This window comes from Otolemur garnettii, unplaced genomic scaffold (genome assembly GCF_000181295.1).
Source record: "Otolemur garnettii isolate 467f Iridium unplaced genomic scaffold, OtoGar3 scaffold00007, whole genome shotgun sequence".
NCBI classification, from domain to species: domain Eukaryota; kingdom Metazoa; phylum Chordata; class Mammalia; order Primates; family Galagidae; genus Otolemur; species Otolemur garnettii.
This window is the reverse complement of record NW_003852402.1, coordinates 31,543,338-31,562,374: the sequence shown is the minus strand read 5'-3', so window position 1 is coordinate 31,562,374 and position 19,037 is coordinate 31,543,338. Positions and strand designations below refer to the sequence as shown.

Sequence of the window (19,037 nt, the reverse complement as noted above, 5' to 3'; positions counted from 1 at the left end):
AATTGATTAAGAGACCATGACTCAAATTAGACTTTTGTCATTTGATCTAGAACCTTTCCTCTTATACTGTTCAAGTAATAATTTATTTTTTTTAAATAATGAAGTCCTTTTTTATTTTTTTATGCTGCTCCCTTTATCTTTTATATATTATCTGCATATTTACACAGTACGGTCAGAACTGAATACATTTTCTATTGATTAATAGATATCATAGATCAAAGTCATGATAGCCTTTAACTTTCATCTTCTTTCCATTATCCTTTATTCTTCTGTCTTAACTTTTTCAATGGAAAGAAACAGAACTCTGTAAAATAATTTAAAGAAGTTTAGTCTGAGCCAAATTTGAGGACCATTGCCTGTAGCCTCCATCAGGAAGTTGAATAAATGGACTAGCAGTGGTTGGGTTGCAGTTTAGTTTTATACATTTCAGGGAGATAGGAAATACAAGTAAAGTTGTAAATTAGTGTATGGAAGGCATACATTGGTTTGGCTGTGAAAGGTAGGACATCTCAAGTACAAGTTTATTTTTAATTATTTTTAATTTTTTTACATTTCATAATATTGTGGGATCACACATGTTTTGATTACATAGTTTGTTTTTGTACGTGTTTTAAATTATTTTATTTTATTTTTTTATTTCAGACTAATATGAGGATACAAACAATTAGGTTACAGTGTTTGCATGTTTAGGTAAAGTCCCTGTTGTAGTTGTATTCCACACTCAGGGGGTGTGCCATATAACCTTACATTGCACCCATTAGGTCGGAGCACACCAATTCTCCTTCCTTCATTTTCCTCCCTCCCCTCTTCCCCCAACTTGAATTGAATTGAGTTTTTCTCTTGTGTGGGTGTGTATTGGTTCATCTACTGGCTTCATATTAGTATGTATGTTTTAAGCAAAGTTACAGTTGTATCCTTCACTCAGAAAGTTTGCAATGTACCCAGTAAGTGAAACTTGCCTATCTCCTTCTCCCCTCCCCACAGCCTCTTAAATTTTACTGAATTTTGCTTCCAGATAAGCACAATTGTGCTAATTAACTAGTTCCAATTAAGTACTGAGTACATCTGGTATTTGTTTTCCATTTTTGCAATACTTAGGAGGATGGTCTATAATTCCATCCAGGTTGTTACAAAAGATACTAGATCAGCATCCTTCTTATGGCTGAATAGAATTCCATGACATACACATACCACATTTTATTGATTGATCCAGGAATTGATGGACACTTGTGTTGTTTCCACATCTTTGTGATTGTGAATTGTGCTGCTACAAACATTTGAGAGCAGATATCTTTTTCATAAAATGTCTTTTTTGGGGTAAATATCCAGCAGTGGGATTGCAGGACTAAATGGCAGGTCTACTGTAAGTTCTTTGAGGGATTTCTATGCACTTTTTATGAAGTCAAACTAGTTTGTAGTCTCACCAAAAGTTTATGAGTGTTTCTTCCTCTGCATCCACACTAGCCATCTGCTGATTTGAGAGTTTATGATGTGAGCCTGACCTGGTTTGGTTTAATGTAAAGGAAGAGATACAAAGGCTTAGGGAAACTGGAATATTAAGGATAATTTGTAGTTAAAATGTATTCACTCACACCAAAAGGGTCCAGAGGCATACCTTTTACTACTCATATGAGAAATAATTTATAAGAAGAGTTTTGACATTATTGAAGAGCTTTGTGATCCCTCTTCTCTGTAGACTGACATAAGAGTGTGGTCTGTGATCACTGAATGGGAAAAACTAAATGTAATGGGGGTAATTGGACCCTGGGGAGGGAAAGGCCAAGTGGCAACATTAAATTGCCAAAGGCTACATGGGCATGGTTACCATAATGAACAGCAGAGTCAAAGCAGCCATAGAATAGTCTGACTTCAACAGATATAAGACACTGGCCAGCTCTTAGAAGTGAAATAGAATAGCAAGCCACTAGCAAGAGAATTTGAGATTCAGAAGTAAAGATTTGGTTCATGCTCACAAAATGAAAATTTTTCATTGCAAAAGATAAGGTGAATCTCTTATTAGGCAAAAAATTTTAAGTTTGGGAAAGAAACAGCAGATGGTTATTGTAGATATTTTAAAAATATTAACTGTCAGATAAATCTTTCTTATAAAAATTATAAACACCATGCTAAATTCTTCATGGTGATATTAGAATAAGAAATGAAGAAATAGTTCTCGCTTCAGCAGCACATACACTAAAACTGGAATGATACAGAGATTAGCATGACCCCTGCACAAGGATAACATGCAAATTCATGAAGTGTTTTATATTTTTTGTTTTCAAACTGGAAAAAAAAAAAGAAATGAAGAAATATAAACAGAACCAACAAGTTTGGAATGTTTACTTTCACTTTAGAATGACTTAGAATGAAAAATAAAAATAAATTACTCTCAAGTTTCCAGTATTGATGCCCACTATGAAGACATATGTCAGCAAATCATTTTACGTAATGGCTCTGAATTCAAGTCTTTTGAATCAAAGTAGCAGATACATTAATGAGGAAAACTTCGATTAATTTTCTTTTATTTTAAGGAAAGCACATATGATGAATTGTGTAATATATATTTTTGCATTTTGAGCCAAAAGTTCAATATTTGTGGCTGCAGGCAACGTTCAATGCCTTCCAGAAGTATTAGGCATACACTCAGGAAGAAAATTTGCTCTTCTTTAGAGCTTACTAAATTAACACTTGTCATATTAAATTCCTCATCTATTTCAATTGTTTTGAAAATTCAGAAAATAATGTAATAAGAAAGTCCAAACTCTCTCTTTCTCTCTCTCTTTCTTTCTCTCTCCCTTTCTTTCTTTCTTTCAGACAGTCTCACCTTGTCACACTTGGTGGAGGGCTACAGCATCATAGCTCACAGCAACTTCAAACTCTTGTGCTCAAGCTATTCTCATGCCTCAGCCTCCCAAGCAGCTGGGATTATAGGTGCCTGCCACAACGACTAGCTATTTTTAGAGATGGGGGTCTCATTCTTGTTAAAGTTGGTCTCCAACCTATGAGCTCAGGCAATCCACCCTCCTTGGCCTCCCAGAGTACTGGTATTCAGGCATGAGCCACTGTGCCCAGCCAAGGGGATTCTATAGATCTTTCGCACAAAATATTTTGCCTCATTCAGAAAAAAAGGATTTTATATAGAGCGAAATTATTGTTATTTTCCCTTATGGTAGAAAGCCTGCTGCATGATAAGTTCTACCCCCCAAGGGAGTTAGCTGTTCCCATTGTCTATTCAAAGGGGAAATGACATGGTTGAACAGGAGCACGGGGGAACAGGATAGTTTCTAAGTAAATATTCCTTTAAAATACTGCTCCTAGTAGTAATAACATTATAATTTTTGCTACATTTTCTCATTTTAAAACCAGCACTACAAAATTCATGCAAAGTGATGATTATTCTTTTGCCGGTATGCAGTACAATACAGTGAAGTTTTATTTGGAAAATGGTTTTGCTATGTAATTCATTTACTTTACTTTCAAAGTGGCTGGTATATACAACATACTTTCTATTTTCTTAGGCAAGGGTAAGAAATACAGCCTTTAACATTAAGTCTGACAAGACTGTGAGAGGTTAGAAATGGCATCAGTGGACTTTCTCTCCCTTCCCTGTCACCTACTGCACACTCAACTAATCTCAGCATAAACAAAATACACATCAAAGCATAAGACTCTAGACACGAAAATAAATGAGCTTTATAGGGGCACTTTCTGCAAAATAGGTGATTTGCATATGATTTCCAAAAGCCCAAAGTATTAATTAAATAAAAATAATGACATCTTAACATAAGGAGAAATCAACTTGAATGACAGCACTCAAACCCCCTCAAGATAATAAATGCAAATGCCCAGCGTATTAATACGCAGCATGTAAAATTTATGCATCACTGAGCTTTCCCTGTCTTAGTTTATGTGCCATTTGGTTTAAAAGGTTGCAACACTGACAGACGCTAAAATGTTATGAGAAAGGAGATGCTATTTTTATGATTCCCCGATTATATTTGGATTACAAAAATAAGTGGCATTTTCTAGTCAGGTAGCAAATGATGGCCCTCCACAAACCAAAAATGAAGACGGGAAAAGGGGAGGAAAAGGAGAGGAAAATAAAATGCCATGTGCATTACTTTAACATCCTTGTGGGAGAATACATATCCCTACGCTAGAGGTATCTCATTTCCATCATGTGACATAAATTCACCATCAAACAGATATTGATATTCACTTCCCCTCTCTTTCAATATCTGGGGACAGAAAAAGTTTGCTTAATTAAACTCCCATTGACTTGCTATTAGAAAACTAATATATCCCAAAGGTTTTTGCATATTAGACTACTTGCTTTAAAAAATGTAGTATAAATTATAGAACCACATTTGAGAGGTTCTGAATCGTGCTTCTCATACTTTAGCATGCCTAGAATCACCTGGAGCCATTGTTAAAGCACATACTCGTGGGGACCAGGTCTAGGGTGGGAGACGAGAATTTGCATTTGCTAAAAGCTCCCAGGGTCATACTAATGCTGCCAGTTAGCAGATGACACCAGCTAACACTGTTCTTGGCATCATTTGATGGCATAAATAAATGTCCAAGTCGATTAAATGAATGCCTATTAAACTTCATTTGTATTAAAAAGCCAGATAGTCAGATTCAGCCTATAAATTTTTAGCAAAACTGTCTTTTCTTATATAGATATCAGAGACAAGGAGGAAAGCAGAAAACCATTTATTTTTTAGGTTTGCAACAACTGATCAAGGGTCTCCGCCTTTTGAAGGCACTTAGATGGTCGATAAATGAGCTTCATCAGAAAAACGACCTTTATAAAAAAGGAGTGAAATATAAAGTATTACATAAAATGTTTGTCCCATTGTCACCAGTGACCACACCTATATCTTTATTTCTGTGTATGTTAATGTATCCCTCCTAACAAAACAGGCCAAAATCAAACAAGTGCCGATTACGTTACTGTAGGGATGGGGGCCTGGAGTGTCAGAATCATGGTGTACTCAAGAGATCTTAAAATCTAAAACAGGGATTCTTATAATTTCATTACTATTTTGAAATTACTATATGAACTTGGACATTTATCCATCATAGTAGTCTGTGTCCAGTCAAGAACAAGAAACCCCATAACAAGCTCTACAGGAGAAGTTTAATATCAAGAATTACAAATAAATAAATAAATAATAAAAGATTAAAAAGAGAAAAGAGAGCAGATAGAGAGAGAAGGAGGGAGGGGGTAAGGGAAAGAAAAGAAAATAGTGACTAATTCTCACATAAATTGGATTTAATTTTGACCAAAGTACATTATTTGAACAATAATTTTTAACTCAACTTGTTACTATGTTGTTTAGGATATCGCATCCTCATTTATAAGTGAAATATGTTTGTAATTTCCCTTTCTAATAATATATTTTTTTCCAATTTTAATATCAGTCATATCCAGGTGAAGTAGAATGATTTTGAAGTATTTCTTCTTTTTCTATTGCCTATAAGATTTGGCATGATCTGCTTTTTGAAATTACCTTCTATCTTTATAAAAATAAAGATTCTTTATTTTTTGAGACTTTGGGAAAAAAAGAAAAAATTAACTACAGCACAAGAGTAATTATAAGATGTAAGGAAACTCGATATTGGCCCCTGAGGCTGATAGAGAGTACCCAAGGAAGACCCCTTGTAGAAGGTGTGGTTGAGCCCTTGATAGTCAAGTTCACTGGTTTAGCCAGGACAGAGCTTATCTGGTGTTGATGGATAAGCAATAGACTACTGATGAGGATAGAGAAAATGAACAACTGATGGTGTGAGCACATAGGGGAAGTCCTGATACTGCACCCTCAGAGCGTGCAGGCCACCCAGCAACTAACAGGAGAAGTAGCACCCAGGTGTGTGGTCCTCTGTGCAGTAGGCAGCTGTGAGCTGGCTGCACAGGTGCTTGGAAAGAGATTCTAAGGGCCACCAGCTCCAACAATTGGCCTTCAGAGTACACACTGTGCAAAGGCTCTGATTTCTGTGTGCAGGGGAATGTGGAAAGGTTATTAGTTCCAGGCTAATGTTGAAAGGTCTGATAGGGACCATATTCTGAGACTGTGGCTGAGCCTATGTTCCACCCCATCTCTTAAGGTTCGCACTGCCCCCTGACTCTCCAACATCTGTTTGTGGAGGGGCACCATTCCCCACCTGACAACAAAAGTGTCACTAATATCTCCTAATCCAAATGTAAAATGTATTCTGGGAATCATAAAAATACCTTCTCCTTTCCTATAACATTTTAGCATCTGTCAGCGTTATGACCTTTTAAACCAAACAACCCATAAACAATACCAGGCAAAGCTTAGTGATAGATAAATTTGACACACATATGTACGTTAATGTGCTGGACATGTGCAACTATTCCTTAGAAGAAGTTCAAGTATTGTCATTCAACTCAACTGCAGTTTACTTCATTGATTTCCTCTATTCCACATACAGTTTTCTATTTCTTTTATTTTTGCTTGGTACTGTTCCTTTCATTCCACTTTTTTAGGATTGAATTTACCTTTTTGTTTGTTTGTTTCTTAAGCTGTAACTCAGACCACTGATCTCAAACTTCTTTTATAAGTATCTAAAGGCCACCCACACATTTTTGATAGGTTATGTTTGTATTGTCATACAAGTTCAAGTATTTTCTCACTTTCCATGTCATTTCCTCTTTACTTCAAGAGCTGTTTAAAATCATTATGTTACATTTCTAAATATTTGACATTTTCCAGATATAATTTTAACTGATTTATAATTTCATTGTTTTTTTATAGAACATATTCTGAATGCTTTCAATTCTTTTTAATTTATTGAGGTTTTTATGGCCAAGCATATGGTCTATCTTGGTAATGTTCCATGTGCCATTGACAGTCATGTGTGCTCTGCAGTTGCTGGGTGTTATGTTCTATAAATGTTAATTAGGTTAGATTGGTGGATAATGTTGTTCAAGTACTCTTTTTACTTCCTGATTTCCTGTCTACTCATCATATTACTGGTAGAGGAGTATTGAAATAACTAATTTGAATTGTGGATTTATCTAGTTCTCCTTTCCAGTTTGCCAGTGTTGCTCTTCATATTTTAAAGTCCTAACATTTTGTACATAAACTTTTAGACTTACTCTGCCTCTTTATTTATTCTTATCATTGGGAAATGTCAACTTCTCTTCAGGTATTCCTTGCACTGAAGTTAACTTTGAAATTGACATAAGCACTTAAACTTTCCCATTATTACAGTTTGTATGGTCTATCCTTTTGCATCTCTTGTAAATCATCCGTCTTTATAATTAAAATGTGTTTCTTATAGAGATTATGTAATCCGGCATTGCTTTGCTTTATGAAGAATTACCATTTTATAATTTATATGTTGAATTCATTGTGCATTTAATGCCATTACGAAAATTTTTTAATTCAAAACTGTCTTTGCCATCAGTTTTCTGTTTGTCTCATAGATTCTTTGCTTTGTTTTGGTTTCTTTTATTTTCTTACCATAATTCAAATTAATTATTCATAATACTAAATGATATCTCCTCTTTCATTTTCTTTTTATTCTGTACTAGGTAATCTATTTGGCAAAAACAGTATTACTTATACTATATAATATTATTTATGCAAATATACTATCATTACATTTAATTTATCACAGTTCCTAGCCTCATGCTATTTTCAATTATCATCTAAATTTTATTTCCAGGTATGGTATAAAATATATACAAATGAAATTGTTTTATTTTAAATCAGTAAAGATCTTTAAAAGCAATTAAAAAAATAAAATTACAACAGAATCTACTTACCAAACTCTTTACCTTTTTTTAAATTGCAGGTTAATGTGAAGGTAGAAACAACTAAGTTACAGTATTTGCATTTATTAGGTAGAGTCTCTCTTGTAAGCTGTGTACTACACCCAAAATGTGCACCATATACCCTTACATTGTGCCCATTAAGTGAGAGAATACCAATGCCCTCTCCTCCTCCACGCTTACCCTCACCCTCCCTTGTTTCCCTTCCTTCCCCCCCACACCAACTTGAGTTTTTCTCTTAGGTGGGCATGTGTTAGATCATCTATTGGCATCATATTAGTATTGAGTACATTGGATATTTGCTTTTCTATTCTTGTGATACTTTACTAAGGAAAACGTGTTTCAACTCCATCCAGGTTAATACAAAAGATATATTGGCTCAGCGCCTGTAGCTCAAGCGGCAAAGGAGCCAGCCACATACACCAGAGCTGGTGGGTCCAAATCCAGTCAAGACCTGCCAAACAACAATGACAACTGCAACCAAAAAACAGCCAGGTGTTGTGGTGGATCCCTGTAGTCCCACCTACTTGGGAGGCTGAGGTGAGAGAATTGCTTAAGCCCAGGAGTTGGAGGTTGCTGTGAACTGTGATGCCACATCACTCTACCCAGGGTGACAGCTTGAGACTCTGTCTCAAAAAAATTAAAAAATAAATAAATAAAAATAAAAATAATATATATATGTGTGTGTGTGTGTATATATATATATATAAAGTCACCATCTTTTTATGGCTGAATAGTATTCCATGGTATACATGTACCACAGTTTGTTAATCCATTCCTGGCTTGATAGGCATTTAGTTTGTTTCCACACCTTGGCAATTATAAATTGAGCTGCAATAAAGGATCTATTACAAATGTCCTTATGATAAAATGTTTTTTTTTCTTCTGAGTACATGCCTAGGATTGTGGAATCGAATGGGAAGTCTAACTTGGGCTCTTTGAGGATTCCCCATGTCTTTCCAAGGAGGTTGTATTAGTTTGTGGTCCCACCAACAGTGTGAAAGTGTCACCTGAGCCAGCATTTGCAATGCTGAGATTGTGATGTGGGTTATTCTCACTGGGGTTAGGTAACATCTCAGGGTGACATTGAGTTCCATTTCTCTGATGATTAAGGACAATGAACATTTGTTACATTTGTTAGCCATTTGTCTGTCTTCTTCAGAGAAGTTTCTTTTTATACTGAGAGAATTGATAGTGTGATTCAGTTCTATTGACATTTTTTTTTTAAAGTCCAAAGTTTGTGGATGTTCACTTGGCTGGTGATCCATTGTGATGGTCAGTGTGGAGACTAGGTCAAGGTATTTCCTATAGAGCTGGTCTTGTTGTGGCAAATTTCCCAGTGTTTGTATGTCAGTAAATGATTTTATTTCTCCATCAATTGTGAAGCTTGCTTTAGCAGGATACAGAATTCTGAGCTGAAAATTGTTTTATTTAAGAAGATTTTTAAAAAATAAAATAAAATAAAATAAAAGAGAAGATTAAAGTTAGGGCGGCGCCTGTGGCTCAGTGAGTAGGGCGATAGCCCCACATACTGAGGGTGGTGGGTTCAAACCCGACCCCAGCCAAACTACAACCAAAAAATAGCCAGGCATTGTGGCAGGTGCCTGTAGTCCTAGCTACTCGGGAGACTGAGTCAAGAGAATCACCTAAGCCCAGGAGTTGGAGGTTGTTGTGAGCTGTGATGTCACAGTGCTCTACAGAGGGTTATAAAGTGAGACTCTGTCTCTAAAAAAAAAAAAAAAGAAGAAGATTAAAGGTAGATGATAATTCTCTTCTGGCTTAGAAAGTTTCAGTTGAAAAAGATGCTATCACCCTGATGTATATGCCCCTGTTGGTCAATTGGCACTTACTCCTGGCTCCTTGCAGAATTTTCTCCTTCATCTGGACTTTTGACAGGTTCATTACAATGTGTCTTGGAGATGCTCTATTTGTGTTCAGATGACCTGGGGTTTTATATCCCTCTGGAAGGAGAGTGGTTTGGAATCTTTGGTGATGCTTGGGGAATTTTCATTTATGACATCCTCCTGTAGGGCTTCCATTCTTTGGGGATGTCATTTTCCCCTTCAGGAATCCCTGTAACTTGTATATTTGAATATTTCATGAAGTCCCATTATTCTCTGAATGAATGTTCAGCTTTCTGTCTCTTCTCTTCTCCCTCTTCAACTGCCTGTGTTAGCACAAGAGCTTATCCTCTAGCTCTGGATTCTTTCTGCTCCATGGTCTAATCTGTTGTTGCTACTATCTACTACATCTTTAAGTTCTCTGATCGACTCCTTCAGTTCCTTGAACTCTACCATATTTTTTTTTCTTTTTTTTTGCAATTTTTGGCCAGGTCTGGGTTTGAACCCACCTCTGGCATGTGAGGCCAGCGCCCCACTCCTTTAAGCCACAGGTGCCTCCCTACCATATTCTTTCTATATTGTTCATATCTTTCATCCACTTTTTGGTTCTGCTTTTCCATTTTATAGCCAATTCCCTTTATTGTTTTTGCCATCCATATTTTAACTTCTCTTACCGTCATTTCCATTAACTCGCTATAGGTGAAATCCTCTATGGTATCTACCTTATGATCCCTTGGAGGGGTGCTCTGATCTGTTTGTTCATGTTGCTAGAATTTTACTGCTGTCTCCTCCTTGTGTGTGCATTTTCTCCTTGTTCACCTCTTTCCCCTGCCTTTCCTTTCATTACCTCCTTCTCTTTATATTGCCTTGTCTCAGAGCATAGGTGTTGAAGTGGCCTTTTGGTATAAGGCCAAAATAAGAAAAGTATAAAAAGCAAGATGGAATAAAGGAAATAAAAAGATAAAGCAGAAATTTTAAAAATGTAAAAAAGAAGAAAAAAAATGGGCCTTGAAAGGAAAAAAAATGAAGAAATAGGGAAAGAAGGACTAAAAGAAAGAAAGAGAGCTTCAAGAGAAATGATCATGTTAAGCAGGGTGCTTTGACCCACCGCACCCCTCTTGGACCTTGGTGGGGCTGGATTGTATGAGTCCCTCAAGTTCAGTAGCTCCTTACTCAGCTGGGAAAAAGCAAGACCCCCACCTCCACCAAATATAGAAAAAGTCAGCAGTATGTGGTGGTTGGAACCTTCCCAACTACCACATCACCTTCCCAACAGCCAAAATTAGAAGGACACCTTAGGCCCTGAGCTAATGGCCTCCTTGAACCAGATCACTGTCATGACCCCAGCTAAAGCAATGCTGTGACACCCCTGGCCCTCAGACAAAAGAAAAAAAATAATAAAAATAGATAAAGAAAAATTAAAAACACAATTATATAAGATAAAGTCAAACAAGAAAAAGGATATGTTAGGTATTGTATGAAAAATTTATATAGGAAAAATGAAAACAGTAGAAAAATCTCTACCAAAAAAGATAAATAAAAAATAAAGAAAGAATAAAATGGGCTGAAATACCATAACCATAATTGAGGAGCTTTTACTATTTAAGAAAGTAAAAATTAAAATTAAAAATACAAACAAACAAAACAAAACAACTACAACAAAAAAGAGGGGGAAAAATAAAGATAAAGGAATAAAAAATGAAAGGAAAAAATATATGTGTATTTGTATGTATGTATATATGTGTGTATATATATACATATATCTCCAGGTCACCAGGTTACACTGGTATTTGGAGATGGAGAACACACATGTTCATTTTGTTGTATAATAAGGGATTCCAAAGCCACTCTGGTTGCAGAGAAGATCTGGCCTGTCTTCTTGATTTATTTGCCCTCAGTCAGGGCCTGGTTACTTCGTCAGCATTTAGTCTCCGTAGAAGTGTGGTCCTCAGGCTCTCACTAGCTTTCTTAGAAGGCTCTTCAAACAGTGCCCCCTGAAAACAAAGTGGTCTTATTAGGAGTGTGGGGGTCATTCAGGTCACCCCAAGGATGGCTGCCCAAGCTCAGCAGGCATGCCAGAGCCAGCCACGCACTAGGACTCTGTTGAATGTTCCAGCCTGTAGCCAAGCCATTGGGAGTTCCACCCCTCCCAGCCACTGCAGGCTGCTTGAGTTCACTGGCTTGCTCAAATCCCTCCAATGGGGTCTGGCAAGCAGATCAGTCTAGAATTAAAAAGATGCTGAACAGCCTCTTTCTGTCACCAGTCTTCCCTGGGAGGGGATGGGTGGCCAGCCTCTGCCCATACCCATGAACTTGCCTTCTGTGCTGTTCCTCATCAGCTCCAGACTTCCTCATTGGCTCCTGGAGTCTCCCACTGCTTCACTGTGCCCCTGCTGTGATGCCTGTTGATAGGTTCCTCCTATTAAGAGAGAGAAAGAGAGGTGGCTAGAATCCTCTCTCTCCCCGTCTTACCACAAGGGGGTGATAAGAAGATCTCTCCAGTCCACACCTTGCTCCACCTCTCCCTCCCCATTTACCATCCTGTAGATTTTTGATGTAAATCCTTCTAGTTTATCATTACTTCCTTCTTATGTCCTGCATTCTCTTTGGAATTTATTGAGTTATTCTCACGATCTCTCTATTCTAAGTAGCCAGACTCCTGGGTCTCATATCCTTGTTCCAGCTCTGGTAATTATTCAGTTGTAAATCCATATGGCAGTTCTTCCCCATTTTTAGTTCTTTGCATGGCCCTAAATAATCTTACCCTTCACATGTGTAACTTGGTACTTAAAGTCTTAAGGTGATCCTTATATAGATTTCTGGAGTTCTTTCTCTGCATGGCTTAAATGTATAAACTGAAGCCAAACTCTATCTACAACTACTAAAAAGAAAAAAGGCCTTCTAACTATTTAAATCCAATTAAATTCCACTCAAGTTATATGCTCTTTTTCCTCATTATTTTGCTATTTAATGTTTATAGCACCAAAAAAAAAGATTTATGGGTGTGAGTTAGGAGGCCAAAGCAGTAACACAGATGATATACAACATGTCTCCAAGTAGGGCAACAGTGGTAGACATGAGGAGAAGTGGTAGGATTTGGTATATTATTTAAAAGTATTGCAAAATGAATTTGCTTATGGGTGAGATGTGGATTATTATAAGTGGTAAAAGGTCAAGACTGACTCTAAGATTTTCTGCTTGATCAACTGGTAGATTTATGGTGTCATCTAGTGAAGGAAAGCATCGTGGAAGGAGCAGTTTAAAGAGTGGAAAACAAGAGTTTTTAGAAGATATAAGATTAGAAAACAATTAAATATACAAATATCATTTTTTTAAATTTGAATTTGGAGTTTAAGAGAGAAGTCAGTACTAAAGATAAAAATTTAGGGGCTGTCAATGTTTGGATAATATTTAAGGGCATGAAACAGGATGAGATTGTCCAGGGCTTAGCCCTAATCCACATGAATATTAAGTGTTGAAGAACAAAGAACTAACAAAGGAGATTGACAAGGAGTAACCAGCTACGTAAGAGGAAAACAGAGAGTAATATTCTGCAAGATGCCCGAGGAAAGGTTTTAAGAGAAGGAAGTGATCCAATCAAATACCAATAAATGTTTGACTACTTTGAGGGAAAGTGGTCATTGGATTTGGTATTTAGATTCCAATCATAGATAACCACGTAAAGATCTTCAGTAGAACGAATTGGCAAAAGCCTAACTGGAATGAATTTAAGAAGAAATGCAAACAGAAGACTTACAGCCAGCTAATGACAGCTTTGTGATGTTGTTTTGCTATAAAGAGAAAGGTCAAAATAGAGTAGAAGCTGAAAGTACTGGAATAAGATAAGAGCAAGGAATGTTGTTCAGGGAAAAGGCAGAGAGAATGAATTTAGACAGCAATCGTTTCATACAGGGGCTTGGAACCTTCTAGCTTCTCTCATTGAAGTGTTGTCTTAAGCCGCATGCTAAACACACAAACAGTAACAAAAATTGATGAGTGGGAAAAAAACGTCTGTGAATAATTTTTGTGATATCTGCCACTGCCGATAAACTTGAAGATTTCTCACACAATAATCCGAATGATTCAGTGGCCCATTGAGAGAGTCTTTTAAAATCATTGAGCAGGTCTCAAGTTTGTGATCATTAATGTGGAAAATGTACAAATCTAAATAATAAAATGTCTTCTTTATTTTTGATAATAAAAGTAAAAGAGAAGTGGACAACATAAAACTAGGGGGATATTTGACATTGTATTTGAGAAGCTAAGGCATCAGTATTTGGTTTGATGGAAGTAGTTGCAATTCTTAGTGAGTTCTCAAGAGACTCATCAAATATTTCAGTTCTCATTTTACTCTTTTTGGTTTTGTTTTAATTTCAGAATATTAGGGGATGTTTTGTTTTGTTTTAATTTGAGACTATTAGGGAATACACAAATTTTCTTTATAAATTTTGTTTTTATACACATTGAGTCAAAGTTATGAATTTACCCACCTCCTTCTCTCTCCTCCCCCTAGCAAGATTTTCATTGAGATTTATTTCTAATTTTACTCTTAATTTGCTTCATTCTTAAAAATAGTTGCTCAGAAATGTAGGTGCTGTCAAAAAGTGATGACATGAATAGGCATGATATGAAGTGAGGCATGTTTGTCTCTAGGGAGATAGGACCTATAAAAGTCCAGTTAGAGACATGATCAAATTTTTCTATAAGATGAATGCCAGAATGTAGCTTTATGCATTCCATTCGAAAATGTATAGGTAAAATAACATATATCAACTGAAAATGGAGCTGCAAATGTACCAAACTATTGATTACTTTTCCAGAAATATTTAAATCTCTTTTCAAATCTTGTATCAAATCAAAAAGCAAGGCTGCATGTTTTTGTTGTACAAAGGACTCGGTTTAGCTAATATGTCAAAATGCATAAAATTGTTTGACTTAATCTGAGCTTGCCATCATTTCAGTTTCGTTTGGAATGCTGTATGGTTTGCAACATTGGATTGATGAAGTTGGTTTTCACCTGTTTAACTCATTTGAATGAATGATGAAGTTCACTAGCAAAGCTAAATCTGTAAGGCAGTTTTCATCATCAAATTCTGCCACAGATTTGAATTTTGACACCCTAAATGATAATATGCTACAAATCATAAAATCTTGTCAATATTTGGCCTCAACTTAGCCATCTTACTTCTGAAAAGTAAATGATGTTGCCACAGTCACATTAATACTTTTAAGGAATTCCTAGAACCGGAGATGATGCAATCCCTTGACACTTACGAAATTCACAGTGTTGATAGGTTACATGACATTATCCATTTTTAAGGCTTTTGTATAATTTCCTTGATGTACTATACAATGATAATTCATCAAACATGAGTTGGGGGGGGGCAATTGCATTGTTTTCTATTAATTTTACAAATCCCTCTCTTTTGCCTACCATTGCCAGGGCACCATCAGTAACTATACTAGATATATTGACAATGGACAAAGAAAATCACCTTAGCACCATATGTTTTACTGCTTTGTACAAATCTCTTGATTTAGTTGTGTCTTTTGGTGGTACTAAAGAAGTTGTTTCTGCCATGACATTATATTTATCATCAATAACTTTAATGAAAAATGGCAAGTTAAGTCATATTTGTAGCACCAGTGCTGTCCCCCATTGCCAATGCATAACATTTTACATTAGCAGCTTTAAGGCTGGGTGCAGCGGTTCATGCCTGTAATTTTAGTACTCTGGGAGGCCAAGGCAGGTGGATTGCATGAGTTCAGGAATTCAAGACCAGCCTGAGCAAGAGCAAAACCTACCTCTACTAAAAATAGAAAAACTAGGCAGACACGGTGGCATAGACCTATAGTCCCTGCTACTGAGGAGGTTGAGGCAAGCAGATCACTTGAGCCCAGAAGTTTGAACTATGATCACACCATGGCATTCTGTCTAGGGCGATGGGAGTGAGACTCTATCTCAAAATAAAATAAAATAAAATAAACAGCTTAATAAAAAAATAATAATTTAAAAATGTTTTTAAATTTTTAAAAACAATTTTTTGAAAAGATGGATTTTTTTCAGTCCTGCTATTTTGCGTCCTTTTGGCACAATCCTTCATACACGTCAAATTTGGCAGCATGTTTTTGCATGTAATGCCTTTTCAAATTCTAATCTTTGAAAACTTGCACAAACACTCTACAAATTAAGCAGAGTATCTATTTGCCTTGACAAAATAGCAGTCATTTGTCCATTTTTAATTGCACAATCTTCTTTTACCCATTATTTTTCTTCTTTGGATATCTGTTTTCTTTTGAGACATAGAAGCCATACTGGGTTAAAATAAATAACAAGATAAGGGACTATATTTACTTACTGAAATTTAATTGAAAAGAAAATAAAAAGCAAGGTTTGGAGCTTTCCACATCTTAGTCGGGGATGCAGGGTGAGGTGGAGGGCAGTATGTAAAGTGTGGTGGGTAATGGGTGAGGTGCCACTGTGGGTAAGGTATGGAAGTGCCTTTAATGATCAAATAAGAATGCTTACTTTACTTCTAAATTATATTAAATGCCTAATATCGCAATGGTAGGTTGAAATATTATTGATAATCTCTTCCTCACCAAGTCACCACGCACGAGCACATGTAACATGATAAGGTCAATTTGACTGTGTGTGCTTGGAAGACAACACTTCACAAGCCTTAAAACTGAACCCATACACAAAGCAAGAGCATATGTATATTTTTGTGCGTTGACACATTGCCATCTACAAAGCTCATGTTCAAGAACCACACAATCCAGTTCCACCAAAAAATTCACAAAAGAAAACTCATAATGTTTTTAGTAATTTCATGTTTTTGTGTTGGGTTAATTCCTAGCCATCCTGGGGGGCATATGGCCATGGGCTTCAGGTTGAACACCCTAATTTAATAGGAAGGAAGGAAGTGGAGATACAGGTATATCAGCTGGTAAATTTAATGCTGAAGTTGGTGTGTTTTCTTATGATCACAATGATTTTACCAGTGTCAGAAAGGAGAAGAGCTAATTTAAAGTTGATCATGATCTTTTAGAAGTGATTTAGGGGATTCTGGCTAAAAAGTAGCCTTCAAATGCCTAAAGCGTTAGACATTACTACCTAGTGGATTTTGCAAAGATGTGTTCATAACATAAACACAATGTTGACTTTGTCAGTATTGTTAATTAAATTCTTTAAAGTTCTGAATTGAATTTAACATACCTTTGAAATAGAAATTTTAAAAAATGAAATGGAGAGATCTCTTCACCTATCCTTACAACTGACAACTTTTATTTGTGTAGAAAATAAGTAATGCAATCTAAGATGTTTTAAATATAATTACTAGTCAAAATACAGTGTCATCCTTTGGGAAACATTTTGCATGTTTCTAAGAAATTAGTAAACTTATGAAGTTTGGATTTAGGTAAAAAGGGCTTTTATCCCTAAGTAAGATTTTTGAGAAGCAAACAGGAGTCTAAAAAACCCTCTAGCCACCTTTCTGCACAATTTCTGAAGGCAAATCCAAGAACTAAGGTAAAAGGAAAGAACACAGATGTTGCCATGTCAGTAATGAAATTGAAATAGATGAGGTCCAAGGAGAACTGGATGAAACAAACACTGTCTCCTGTCTCCTCTCTGTTAGAATAAGAGGGTTAACAGGAAGATTCCAGGCCAAGATGAAAGATAATGGACAATCATAATTAGAAATGTATTTGATATATTTTCTTTACTTTGATTCAGTTTAAAGAGAATGAATAATGATTCATAATATATTCAGACCGGGGTTTTGCTGCTCGCTTGTAATTCCAGCAGGAATTGACTAACGATGGCAGCACAGCCTACAAAGCTGCCGGTTCCCTGTTTGTGGCTTCTCTTTCTTGAGTTATTTGTTTATTTTTGAAAATAAAATAGAAGTGTACATTCTCAAGGATTTTCTTTTTCATCATACCTGTACTTAAAACAGTCACTTCGGCATTTGTAATTCATGAAATAATTGTTTTATGTGTGCAGTGATTTACACAAATGTAAATGAAATTAAACATAGACTGTGCATTTTCCTGAAAGCATATGTTTGGGGACTGGGAAATCAACAAGCTCCCTGAAGTGAACAAAGCCTCCAGGATAACATGCAATGGGCGGGTCTCATATCACAACCGATGGAGCAGAGAATTGCAGCATTTTGCCTAGAAATATCAGCCAGAAAGAATAGCTAATTTACAAAGAGCCACTCTCTGTACATCAAACACACTTAAGCCTAAAAAATATCTTACTGTGCCTAACCTCAATAATATGAAAATAATTGTTTACATATTCAAACAGAACAAGATCTGAACCATCCAGATAACTCAAATGACACATTCGCAGAAAGGGGTTGCGATGGTCTGAAGATTTGTGTGTGCACTCCTCCAACAAATTTGTAAGTTGAAATCTGATCACCAATGTTAAAGGAGCAGGCGGTGAGGTCTTTGGGGAGATGATTCATGATCCTTCATGAATGAGATGAATATCCTTATAAAACAGGCCCAGGGGAGCTCATTTGCCCCTTCTGCCATATGGAAACTCAACAAGAAGGTGGCATCTCTGATAAGGAGCCTTCAGCTGACACTGAATCTTCGAGCACCTTCCTCTTCCCAGCCTCCAAACTGTGAGAAAACAAATGTCTATTATTTATAAGCTACTCAGTTTACTGTATTTTGTTACAGTAATCCAAATTGACTATGACACATATTTGTCTCTTTGCTTCAATTCTTCACTACTTTGACATGATTGAAATCGGATTTGTAAAACTACACTGGAAAGCAGTGTGAAATAAATGATCAGGGCAACATCAGCAATACCTTCAATTCTTTACTACAAGGCTGTCCTGAAGTGTTTCATAGCTGTCCCTTGTGCTTTTTTCATCCACTTTTCTAATCTTCTGAGAAACTCAAAAATAGACTTTCTGTCCTATCTTCCAAAAATTCTCTGCACCCATCGACAAAGGTGTCCCCATAGCAACAGATATCCGAATAGCTATTGTTGAAAATCAAAGTCCATTTATGATAAACTTTGTCTACACTTACCAGATTTAATTTTTTCCTACTGTTACTGAGAAAGCAGTGATTTTTTCTAACTATCACCACCTCTATGAAGTTTGGTTCCAATATATATCTCCAAATAAACTTTTCTCCCCAGAATTATTTAATGTAATTCTATAGTTAATGATATCTACTACATATAATTATATCTGCTATCTTGTTCAAAGGTTTAAATAAATCTTTTTCTTAATATGTTACAATATAGACATTAGAACCTCTTTATATGTTATAAGCAATAGAACCTTTACAGTAGAACCTCAGTGTGTTATAATACATACAGTAGAACCTCTTTATCAAATTGGTCAACATACAGAGGT

General features: G+C 36.1%; 1 non-coding gene across 1 annotated transcript; it reads left to right on the top strand.

Annotated features, from left to right (window-relative positions):
* The first annotated feature begins 2,169 nt into the window (after nt 1–2,169).
* On the top strand, nt 2,170–2,273 carry LOC111723110. Its single transcript, XR_002771727.1, has one exon. It is a non-coding gene; the product is annotated as a U6 spliceosomal RNA (small nuclear RNA).
* Nucleotides 2,274–19,037: the final 16,764 nt, after the last annotated feature.